Below are 12,901 nucleotides of genomic sequence, written 5' to 3'. Positions count from 1 at the left end.
GTCCAGGAATATATACCTTGGATCCAGAATCTCCCCATCATCAGACGTCCCTTCGTCATCCTCATAAGGAGCCGACAGAGACGCCACCAACCGTTTATGTGGCCGCATCACAGTCTCCCCCTGCAACACATCCGACAAGTGCTGTACAGAACTCGTCAGGGAGTTAACCCACGCCGGCTCCTGAGAAACCGGGAGAGGGGAAATAGGGAGACTGCGGGGTACCACCAATTGTCTTGGGAAACCCTGCATGGGTGACGACACCACTGACTGCTGGGACAAACCCATCTGTGTAAACGCGGGCTGCGGAGCTAACTGGCCCACTAAGGTTGTAAGCGCCTGAGCGAAACAAGCCCAGGGCGTCTCCTGTACTGCTGCTGTAACCGTAAGAGGCCGTGCCATTGACAAACACTGCCGGCAGAGGCCCTCCGCGCTACCCTCCCCCTCCACTAAAAGGTACTTTACACGTAGTACACTGTAGCCGGAGAGGAAAATCACTTTCAGACATGATGGTACTAAGTATGTGACCCCTCTCACCAATTGTATTTTAAAGAGGCGAGAGACCACCCTGCAGCACTGCACCGCACCGCAAGGGCTTAGCAGAAAGAACAGGGACAGTAATAAAGCTGACAGTCAGAAAAGAAGATACAGGCAGCAGCGCTAGCACAGTCACATACAATGCAAAGAAAATCAATTCCTGCACTAACCAGCGCAGATCACTCAACTACGCAGACACAGGGTCTGGTAGGACACAGCGCTGCATACACAGACCTGACCACAGCGGAGGAGAGGTATGCGGGGGGACCCAGACCAAGATGCTTCCTTCCAGGCTTCCAGCAGCGTTCAGGAAGATGGCCGCTGAGGAGCAGAGAGGAGGCTGGCCTGGGGGAGGAGCGCTGCCACAGGGCCAGTCGGCAGAGTGCAGAGAGGGCTGTGTGCAGCGGGGGAGGCGCCGGCTGTGAGACAGGGAAGGCGCGCTCCCTTGGCATGCATTTAACCCCTGGGAGACGCCGCAGCGCTACCACTCTGCTGCGGTCCGCTGTCCCAGGGGGGTAGTGGAAGCGCACGTTCTTACCTGGCTCCACGCTGCAGCCAGTCCCCAGGGAGCCCCCTGCCTGGGGACTCAGGACCATGTAACAGCAGGGACCCACCGCGGGACCCCGCTGCTTACCTTGCTGTCCCCCATGAATCCGGCCATGGTCCGGAACATCTGGGGTCACCGCTAGCTGTGACCCCAGATGCTCACCAGCATCCCCGGATCGGTACCGGCGTTCTGGTACCGGCGGGGTTGTAGGGAAGACAGCATGGACGTCAGGACTGACTGTCCATGCTGTACATCCAGATGTGCAGCCACAGCTGCATGCAGAAAAGCTTCAGGGGCTCTTCTTAGCCCCCACTCCAACAGGTGCACCCGACTCCGGCTGGGCACCAAACTAAACTGAGGTGCCTTGGCTCGAGGGCAGGGTATAGGAGGGGGACCCTAGTGCATCCTGGGAGGCTGAAAGCTTAACTCTATGGTGCCCGATGACTGACGTCACACCTATACCCAAGGTATCCTGTGGATACCCTATGGACCCTGAAGTAGAAAGACTTTCTGGAATATTTAGACATCAAAGACGCATACCATGTGCCCATTTGAGAAAGTCAGCAGTCCAGCTTAGGCACTTCCAGTTCATAGGTCTCGTAATCGGCATTGCAATGGCCCTGAGGGTCTTCAGGAAAGTGATGGCAGTAATAGCGGCTCAGATAAAGGGAGATCACTGTAATCCCTTATTTGGATGATGTGCTAATAAAGGCGAAGTCCCCTGCTGTTCTCTTAGACCATGTGAAACAGACTGAACAAGTTTTGGAGTCTCATGGCTGGATTATAAATTAGGCAAAATCCTTCACAGAGGAAACCTTTTGGGCCACTATCTTCATTCCATGGGTCAAGAATTAGAAAGCTGATTATTTAAGCAGGCAGAACTTGCATCCAGGGAATGATCCCTCCATCCAAAGGTATTCCAACAGCTGGTCAAAACATGGGGTTAGCCAGACAGCCTGGTATCCAGGCTCAACTTCAAGAACAGGAATTATTGTTCCACGACCAGCGATAGGGCAGCTATCCTAGTACATCCGGCGGTGGTCCAATGGAAGGATCCCCTCATTTACATGCTCCTTCCGGTAGCAGTGCTGCCAACGGTTATAAAAAAAAAAAAAGTTAAGAGAATGGGCCTGGGCAATCCTAAAAGCTCCACAAGTCTTAGTCTATGCTTATTCTCCTAGAAGCGCCTCTTGTGACGTCTTCCACAAAGGCCGGACCTGTTAACCCAGGATCCATTCCAGCACCTAGCATTGTCTCATCTGGCATTAACAGCATGGCTGTTGAAGCCGAGCTGTTGAAGTCCATGAGTTTGGTGGGTAATGTGTGGCAGACTGTGTTAAAAGGTAGAAAACCAATGTAGGTTATCATTATCCTTTATTTATATGGCGCCACAAAGGTTCTGCAGCGCCTTACACGGTACATAAATGAGCACACAAGAAAATTAGTTAATAGAAAACAATGCAGAACAAGGACAAGGTTTATAAACATAACTTGATAACACAAGCAGCAAGGCTTCAGCAACCAAGTGTTAGGTGCCAATTGGGGAGTTAGGAGTAAATTATACTATAAGTAGGGGGGGAGGAGAAGGACGTGAGGAACGAGGGCCCTGCTCGTGAGAGCTTACATTCTAAAGGGGAGGGGCAGACAGACAGGGGCAACACAGATGAGGTAGTTTAAAATGTATTAACGGATCTGGAAAATGATCTTGCCTGGTGCAGATGGAAGGGGCTTCTAACTTCTACTTTTCGATCAAGATTGCTCGATTTTACACAAGGCAGGTCTAAAGGTCCCTAACACACTACACGATATATTTAATGATTTGGCAGATTCCGACACATCGGAACGACATATCGTTAAAAATGTGTAGTGTGTATGCACTACATTGTGTAGTGCGCACTCCCTTAGGGTCGTCAGCCTCATCACCTGATCTTATTTACTACATGCAAGATCAGCGATGTGGCTGACGATCACATGCAACGCTAAGCAGAGAGCCAGCATATCGCACACCAGATCACCCAGTGCGTACGGACCGCCCAATATGTCGGCCGGGCGGCGCTTGGATCGCCGCCATCGCTGGGTACACACATCATTTAGTAAGTACCCAGCTTTATGTTAAGGTTCACATTTCTTCCTTGTAAATCTTTTTCCAAAAGCTGCTGGACCTGATCCTGGAGGTCCAGATGTTTTTGCAGGGTGGACATGAATTTGATCCCAGTGCAGACTTTGCAGGGAACTCCATTGGAGTTATTGGAGTCAGGCAACTTCAAGTTGCTAACCTGGGAAGAGGTGTTCCTGTTGGTAATATTTTCAGCCCGTAGTGTACGTATACGAGTTGTGAGCCCTTTATGTCTGTCTCCTTTTCAGGTATTCCACCAGGATAGGGCTGTGTTAAGACTAGAGTTTCCTTTTAGCCCAAGGTAGTCTCAAGGTACCACACTAATCATGAGACTGGTTTCCACTCTTTCAGGAAAGTCTCAGGATGTAGGGGTTTACATTCATCCTTTAGATGTTTTCAGAGCTTTAAAATTTACATTGCCAAGATGAATGAGATTTACCATATGGACAGTCTTTGTATTATATGATTTTCGGAAAAGGGGTTGTCCAGCCTCTAAACAGACTATTGCGCTTTGAATTACAGAGGTAATTTGTTAGGCTTATGTGGGGGTCAAAGGTTCATTCCACTACATTAGTTAGGACCTCATGGGCATCTAGACACAGGGCTACTGTCGAGTAATTGTGCACAATGATGACTTTGTTGTTTGTGCACATCTTTACTATATTATACAGATTCAATAACCCATCTAAGGTGCTCCTCACTGTTCAGAAGTGTTCCCACCCTTAGACACTACTTTGTGTCCCCCTTAGTATTTCTGCTGACAACAGTGAGTAAATGTATTGGATGACTTGCGACTTTACTTCACCTGCAGTGTTATTTTTATCATATGGTTTATTATTGAAGTAAAACACAAAAAATAAAGAATCATACCTGTATGCTTTGTGTAGTCCCTTTCTTCAAGCTGGTGCAGCTATGCATACAAATTTGACCTCCTCCACTGAGGTCGAGTGACCTTGCTCTCAACAACTGAAATGTGTCCTAACTCAGCAAGAACATTATCGGAACATGTTGATTGGCAGCCAAGCGACTAAGGTGCATAATCTCAACAGTTTTATCAAAAAATATCAGGTCAAATCACTGCCTTTCATTCCTTGACCTGTTCGTGAGAGGATAACAAAAGAAAAGAAAAACTGTAAAATAAAAATCATGCAAGGGCCATAAGAGATAAAGGTCAAACTATGTAATTGTTTCAGTCGTTCCAAAGACAAATTCATTAATATGAATAAGTTATATGCGCATCTCATCCACACATATTGCTTGTTCCCATTCCCGGTTACAGGACTTTTTTCGGGTTGCACTTACTCTGTGGAATGCCCACCAATGCAGAATAAGAATTTCTGCTGGTCTCCAAACCTTCAAGTGTTCCTTGAAAACTCACGTCTTCAGACAAGCTTGTCAAATTGATGAAACGCCCACATAACCTCAATAGCTTCCCTATCTAATTACATCCCTTCTTACTCAGGGCCGGTTCTAGACATTGTGGAGCTCAGGGCGAAAGTTCCCAGTTGCGCCCCCCCCCAGAAGTAATGCCCCCCATTAGTAGTGCCCCCCATTAGTAGTGTCCCTTATAGTAGTTCCCCCAGTAGTAATGCTCCCCAGTAGTAATGCCCCCATTAGTAGTGCCCACAGTAGTAATGTCCCTTATAGTAGTTCCCCCAGTAGTAATACCGGCGCCGGTATTAAACATAGGCAGCTGAATCCCGACACCCAGATCGAATGTAAGCGGGGCCCCCTTAGCCGTTAGCTGCTGGGGGGGGGTTTAGCATTAGGCACCACAGGGGGTTAAGGATAGGCACCACAGGGGGGGGGGGGGGGTCAGGCATAACTGGGGGAGGCTGTTAGTATTAGGCACTAAGGGGGGGGACGGTTAGGTTTAGACAACAAGGAAGGAGGGTTAGGCACTAATTGGGGGGGTTAGGAAGAGAATGGGGGAGAGTTAGTATACTTACCTTGTTGGGATTCAGAACATCGAGATGCCGCTGTTGTAATTTTCACAGCAGGCATCCCGACTGCCAGGATATCCTAACCAACCCCTCCCGCAGCCTAACCCTAAGCCTCCCATCCCACAGCCTAACCCTCCCATCCTGCAGCCTAGCCCTATCTCTCCCATCCCGCAGCCAACCCTAACCCTCCCCCTAGTGCCTAACTCTCTCTCCCCTTAGCCCTAATACTTATCTCTGCAATCTGTCTGTATTCTGACTGTCGGAATGGTGCTGTCAGTATTGTGATGGTCTGCATCCTGACTACATCCCATTCGGTGTGTAACTACGATTTGCATATGTTCCGTATGTACTTTTGCTGGGTGCTGACTTATGTCGCAATGTCAATTATTATGTAAAATTGTACATCTGTTTTTTGGGCAATTAGACTGTTTATTGTCATCTTTCTTTACTGACTGACACACACACCTCCAATAATAATAATTCACCTACTGCTATTTATAACTAGATGGGATACCCGGCGTTGCCCAGTTTGAAAACTGGACCCTGATGTACATCTGCAGCCTTTATTTGTTTACATTGCCCTAGACTACAGCCCCATTCCATTGATACTGAAAAGCACCCATCTGTTTTCTAACATGCTTGCAAATAGTAGCATAACTATTATGGGTGCCAGGGGTGCAGATGTTACGGTGCCCAAGCTGCCTCTGTGGCCTGCCACTCCCCCTGCACCCAGTCACGCACACAAGGTCCAGTCAGGGAAACCGAGGGGGTCCGGGTGTCAGCAATGTTGAGTTCTTGCCGGCTCTCCAGCTGATTACAGCTAGTGCACTTGCAGGCAGTCAAGGAGAGACCACACCGCCAGTTGCAAGGCAATCAGAGCTCATGGACTGGCAGCCAATCAGCAGTGGCGGCTCCTGATTAGCTGCCAGTCTGCAAGCTCCAACTAGATCGCAACCGGCACCAGATTCAAATTGCGCTGGCGCTGTCTGTCCATGTCTGCTGCTGCCGGATGGGGACTCTGGGGGGCCCTTTTAAAATCTTGCTATATGGCCCACAAAGTTCTAGTTACACCCAGGGGCGCAGAGGGGCCCTGGTCAGATGCTAGCCTCCCTGCCTCTTACCTGTCAGCAGCGCAGCACATGCTGCTGTGTGCTTGGCTGCAATGGAAGACGGCTTGCTGATCCCCCCCCCAGATTTGTGGAGGGCTGAGGGGCTCACTACTAGCGCACATGAAGGGGGGTGTACTGAGCACCCAGAAACCCCCCCTGGCAGATGTGAGAGCAGGCACCATATTATTAAGCCCTGCCCCCTTGCAACATAATGCCGCAATTCATGTGTCAATCAGAAGGAGGTGGAGCCAATGTGATGTAATTCCATTAGAATTGTGTCATTTGGCCCCACCTCCTCCCAATTGACCTGCAATTCGCAGCATTCTGCCACAAGGGGGGAAGGGCTTAATTATATGGTGCCAGCCTGCCAGGTCCTGTCCCCAAGGTAAGTGTGTGACTGTGTGTAAAATTCGATTTTTACTCACCGTAAAATCTGTTCCTTAGAGTCCATTTAGGGAATGACATTACTTCTGGGTTATGTGTAGTGAGGTGAGGTGTGTAGCGTTCCCGCTAGGCTGTTTTAGCGGGGCGCCGCGCCCTGCCCTATTTCTAAGGAGCAAAAAGCACCCTGCGCTCTGGCAAGGGGCCCCACTGAAACAGCCTGCGGGTACCATCCCCACCCGTGTGTCGCTGGGTGGGGAAAACTGCGGTGTAGCGGTAACCGCCGGTAAATGGATGCTGTAAATGGATGCCGGGCGCATGCGTCCAGCATCCACTCACATTCACAGCAGCACTTGAGTGCAGTCTGACATTTCCAAGCACGCCCCCAAGAGTGACGAAAGGGGGAAGCGTCTTTAAGACACTCCCCCTTTCAGCCACGCCTCCTTTTCAGGCACACACACGTGCCATTTTAGGTCTGGCGCCCTGCCTGGCATCGGACCTAGAGCGAACACTATGTGTGGAGTCGGACACTGATTAAAACTGGCTCCCACCCCCTATATAAACCCTCTCTTTCCATTACAACAAGTCTATGTTTAACAAAGCCGGAGAAAGACCCACGGAAGAAAACCAGAAACCAACAGGTAACTAGTATGAAACCAAACAAGGGAGGGATCCCGGCATCCCCCAGATGGACGCCAAGGAAGCGATTTTACGATGAGTAAAAATCTAATTTCATTTTTCAACCATCTGGGGGATACCATTACTTTCTGGAGATATCAAAGCAAGTAACGACGTTGTACAGGAAACTTCCTGTTGCCCAGTGCCCGGTTAAATACCCTAAGGTTGCGGTCCATTGGAAGACAGTGTCAGCTGACAGCAACCAATGCTACCATTGGGTAAAGGGCTAAATCAGGTGATGCAGGCTGCGTCCATGACGGTAACCATGGAAAACCAAATAACGACGCAGCTCATAGATGTCCTAGGAGACCCCAGGCATAATCCTGAGCGCGTCACCCACTGCCCCTGGCACCTGACCGCTCGAGAGGTCAGGGGAAGCTGGCACTGATGTGAGTAACGGCCAAATCTAGGCAACCTGACAACTAACCTATTAGCATGAAAAATGAGAAGTGGAGATTTACAAGAAAGAGCCGCTAACTCAGATTTCCTTTTGGCCGAGGCAATGGCCAAAAGGAAAACCACCTTCAAAGTGAGATATTGCAGTTCTACAGATTCCAAAGGCTCAAACGGTGCCTTTTGACGTGCCTCCAAAAGTAAATTCAAGTCCCAAGGAAGAACCGGCGGGACATAAGTAGTCTGTAGGCAAAGAACCCCCTGCAAGAAGGTTTGAATTTCAGGAATGGAGGCAAATTTCCTCTGAAACAGGATTGATAGGGCTGAAATTTGTCCCTTAAGAGAGGACAATTTAAGACCTTTAACCATTCCTTCTTGTAGAAGAGACAAGAGACTCGGAACCTTTCAGGTTTGAATTTGTGTCCTTCACACCAAGAAATATAAATCTTTCATATCCGTTGATAAATCTGGGAAGTGACTGGTTTGCGAGCCTGTATCATGGTTTTCACAACAGATTCTGAAAACCCTTTGGTCCTCAAGATGTTTGATTCGCGAACCATGCTATCAAAGCCAAGTGAGGGAAATCATGGTGACAAAATGGACCATGAATAGCATTGCGTACCAATGACGGCGCAGCCAGTCTGGAGCCAGGAAAATGACCGGCCGTGCCACTGAGCGAATCCTCTGAATTACCTTGGGTAACATTACCAGAGGAGGAAAGATGTATCCCAGCTGGCACACCCAAGGTGCTGTCATGACATCCACCAGAGATGCCTGAGGTTCTTGAGACCGAGATCCGTACCTTGGAAGTTTCTTGTTGAGACGAGAAGCCATTAGATCTATGTCTGGAGATCCCCATCTGGAAACTATTTCCGCAAACACCTCCTAGTGTAATTCCAATTCCCCTGGATACACACTGTGGCGACTTAAGAAGTCTGCCTTCCTGTTGTCCACCATTGGAAAGTAAATTGCAAAAATAGGTGCAACCCAATTTTCTGCCCAAAGAAGGATGTGAGAAACCTCCCTCATTGCTTGCCAGCTGCGTGTAATCCACCCTGCCTGTTTATATAAGCAATTGCCGTGGCATGGTCTGATTGGATTCGCACTGATAGGCTCCTTAGATGGAATTGAGCCTGAAACGAATCACCCTTAATTCCAATATATTTATGCAAAGAGAAGCTTCTTGGATGGACCAAAGACCCTGTAGGTGCCTGTCTAGAACCACTGCCCCCCAGCCTGTTAGGCTGGCATCTGTGGTGACAAAATCCAATTTATTACTGACAATTGCCAACTCATGTTCAGATTTGCATCCTGTAGCCACCACAGAAGTGACTGACAGTTTTGCAGAAATAGTTCAGACTATCTACCTGTTTAATTGAGGATCTGGTTTTACCCATCGATTAAGTAATTGGTTTTGCAGTGGTCGGGCATGAAATCTGGCAAAACAGCACGTCCCCTGAAGGCATCTCTTCGGGGACCCCTAGGTATACCCCGGAAGGCCTGAGAGTTTTCCCTGCCTTCAGTCCGAAAGGAAAAAAACCTAGGGGGATTTAGATTTTGGTGTTACAGGAAAGTAAGGACTTTTTCTCCTGTGACCTGAGAAATAATTTTAGTTAATTCTGGACCAAACAGAAAACCTCCTTCAAAAGACAATGCCTCTAAAGCATGCTTGGACTATGTCTGCCTTCCATATTTTAAGCCAAAGAGAACATCTGGCCAAAGCAGAAATATGAGACTGTACATGAATAGTATCTATTAAAGAATAGTATCTATTAAAGCATAACCTATTTATAGGTTAGAGCTTCAGAAAACTGATCAGCTAAAGAACTAGCTTCAGACAAATCCCCTGATAACCAGTAATCATCTGGTTCATCCAGGGATTGATAGCCTTTATCACCCAGGCGCTGGGCAAAACTCGGAGCAGCGAGACTCCTAAGTGAATTTAGATTTAAGTAAAACCTCATTCTCTCTGTCCATAGGATCTTTAGGAGTTACACACTGTTTTGGGAATAACAGCATTCCTGACCAACCTAGCAACAGGAGCATCCACCATGGGTGGAATTTCCCAAAGCTTGCTATCCTCTTACGAAAAGGGATATAGATACTTACTTTTTTTAGAATATGACATTTTAAATCTGGTTTTAACTATGCTTCTTTTAATATCTCTTCAAAATGTGAAAATTCTGGGAAAACAGATACATGTTTCTTCTTACATTTACAGAAAGAAACTGAACTAGCTACTGGAATAGCCGTTTCTTTTAGATGCAAAATCTCCCTGACTGCGTCTATCAACATAGAAACTCCTGAATCAGAAAGGGAGTCACCCTCCCAGTTTGAGGTGTCATCTCAGTTATAATCCAATTCCCCTTCTTCTTGGGAAGAGGTAGCTGAAACCTCTTCTCCAGGAAAATCCACTGAGGAATGGCCTCAATGTCTCTTAGCGGCTGTGGCCCCCTGCTGACGTTACCATTTTATTTAGGGATGCTGCCATCTGAGCGAGACTTCGTCCCATATCCTGGGCCCATGTAGTCTCTACCGAGAGATCAGACACAGCAGGAGCTTGAGCACAGGGTAACATATAATTTGCCTGAAAGTGACGAAAAATTCACCTATGGCCTCAGCCATAGATCTGGGCCAATCAAGAATCACCAACTGTCCAGCCGAACATACCGGTAATGAATGCCCATGTGAACAACCAGCACAGAGCGACCCTGGGTCCGTACCTTTTGGCAATCTTTTAGCACATTTTGTACAAGTATAAAAAGTGACCGATCCCTGATATTTGGAACCCTTGTCTGGCTAGTCCATACTGAGAGAGAAAAACAAGTCTAACCAACACAGATCGCTATCTAAAATTCCTCTGGAAAAAGTGTAGCACTGTTTGAATAGAAAAAAAAACAAAACAAAGGTTTTTCTTTAAAAAAAAAAAAAGTAACAACCACTGCTTCTGAATAACAGAAATGCACCCTAGAAGATTTTTGCGAACGATAACGATATTGTTCAAGGCTATATCGTTCAGTGTATGACCAACGACGCGCGCCCCGCGGGTCGTTAACGATGTCTTTTGTCGTCTGTACATGCAGGCCAATCTGATGAGATCGTCAAGTATTGCCTGTCCAGAGATATGGCAGGATGACTTATTTATTTATTAACTGTTTCTTATATAACAGCATATTCCGTTGAGCTTTACAATTTGAATCAACATTAATAGAAAAAGACTGGGTTGTAAAAGACAGACATAAAGGTAAGAGGACCCTGCTCTCAAGTTTACAATCTATAGACTTTACTGAAAAATATCTTTAAAAGCTATATTTCAGTGTGTACACCCAATACCGTTTGTCATGCACTACAGAAAGTTCAAGGGAAATCTTTCACCAATATAGTTCATACAGCACATTGGGGGAGATGTACGAAGCCCAGAAACTGTATCAGCGCACGTTATGTGCGCTGATACCGCTTCTCCCCGATGTATGATCGGGGGTCTGGGCGGAAAATGACAGGGGCGCTGTGCGCCCGTCATTATCGGCTCTGCTATCTACAAGATAGCAGCGCCGACGGCAGGGCTATGTACAAACGGTCATAACGCATGACCGTTCGGCCCGCTGTAGCTGTCAGCCTATCCCCACAGCAGGGACAGCACTGTCCCTGCTGCGGCGGCTGCCGGCTCCACGCGGGGATCTCGCGATACTTGCGAGATCCCGCACATGCTCAGTGGAGCCGGCCGGGTGAAAGAAACAGCGCATCAGCACTAGGCTGATGCGCTGCTGTCTCTAGCGGGTAGCGCCGGAGGGGGGAGTTAACGCTCCCCCTCTCCGGCCGATGAGATCTTGATACATCTCATCGGTAGTGCTTCCTGCTTCGCCTCGGTAAAGAGGCGAAGCGGGAAGCGTTATAGCGGCACGTTAAGTGCCGGTATAATACATCTACCCCATTGTCGAGTTTGTGTGAGCCTTAAATCACCTGTTTAAATGCAAACAAAAACCTGGACTCTTTGAAGTCTATAATCACTTGCAAAAACCAAAAAGGCAAACAAATATTGTTAGCATAACCATGTATATTACTGCCTAGATTCCTGAGAAACAGTAGGTGCTTATATATACACAACGCAATGTTGTAAGACCAAATTATAGCACACAAAATAAAACCAGTTAAACTGCTTATCTGTAATAAAAAAGCCATCCTCTTGTAATTTGCAGTGGCTATCAGCCATGCAGAACTCCAGCAGCGCTCAACAAATGTTTATGCATGGCTCTGAAGCCCAGTGATTCTGCTTTTTATCAATACCTGGGGAGGTGTGGCCGAGCATACCATCGGCATCACGCTTCATTCAGGACGCCCGACGTCATCCTAGATGCTTCCGGCCACGGCACCTATCACTTCCGGTCATATGACTCCGGCAATTGAATTGAAGAAACTACATTTCCCAGACTGCTTGGGAACCACTTCCGGTCACGGCACCGCAAAATCTCCGTGAATCTCCATTACTTAGAAGAGAAGTCCTTCACTGCATGCCGCTGAGCCTTCCGCAGTGGAGAAAATCATCTGCTCTAGCGAATCCTTTACATAGACTTGTAAACAACTTTTAAATGTATTTACCGCCACTTCCTGTCTGCGGACCGGAACCGGAAGTGCCACCATTTAGTTTTTTTCCCCTTTCACTTTATAAATGGGTTAGGTCTAAATTCTAGTGGGCTAAAGGACCTGGTCCTTCTGTCCACTTGGATTTGGCTTATTCTATATAAATATGCTAGAACCAAGTGGTCTAAAGGACCCCGTCCTGGGACGTACTAAAAGGAATGACAAGCTGGGCTGAAGAAAAAGAATGCCAATTGGCTATAATGGGAGCAGACTAAACTTTTATGAATATTTAAAAAAATCTTAAACCTATGAACTATTATCTTCTGTACACTTCTTGCTAAGATGATTTCACATATTTTACAATGAATGACATGGAATGACAGCTAGTTTATTCGCCATCCCCAGGCAAATCTGTCATTAAAATAGTGCATATGTCCCATATAAATACACCGATTTTTATATGAACCCCTCAGCGCACACACTTTTCCCTTTCTACATACATCCGCCTATAACTGTACCCTACTATACATGTCACATAATAAGGAATGACGCACGTTTACTACGGAATGACAGTTGTTCCGGTTACCATCCCCAGGCAAATCTATCATTAAAACAGTGCATA

The 12,901-nt window shown here is 47.3% G+C and overlaps 1 protein-coding gene across 2 annotated transcripts in view; it reads right to left on the bottom strand.

The window, feature by feature from the left end:
• TBCE (tubulin folding cofactor E) overlaps window positions 1-12,071 on the bottom strand; it is a 121,673-nt gene extending 109,602 nt beyond the window's left edge. Inside the window, exons 1-2 of one of the 2 annotated variants that reach the window (XM_088472506.1) lie at window positions 11,986-12,071; window positions 4,068-4,293 (exon numbers count right to left, since the gene is read on the bottom strand). The gene's annotated coding sequence lies outside the window, so the exon portion shown is untranslated. Of the gene's footprint in view, window positions 1-4,067; window positions 4,297-11,985 lie in introns of those variants that run through there. The other variant, XM_088472507.1, reaches the window with a different exon arrangement.
• Window positions 12,072-12,901: the final 830 nt, after the last annotated feature.

The sequence above is a fragment of the Taudactylus pleione genome, unplaced genomic scaffold (assembly GCF_031769625.1).
Source record: "Taudactylus pleione unplaced genomic scaffold, aTauple2 ptg000125l, whole genome shotgun sequence".
Classification (NCBI taxonomy): domain Eukaryota; kingdom Metazoa; phylum Chordata; class Amphibia; order Anura; family Myobatrachidae; genus Taudactylus; species Taudactylus pleione.
This window is presented reverse-complemented; position numbering and strand designations above follow the sequence as displayed.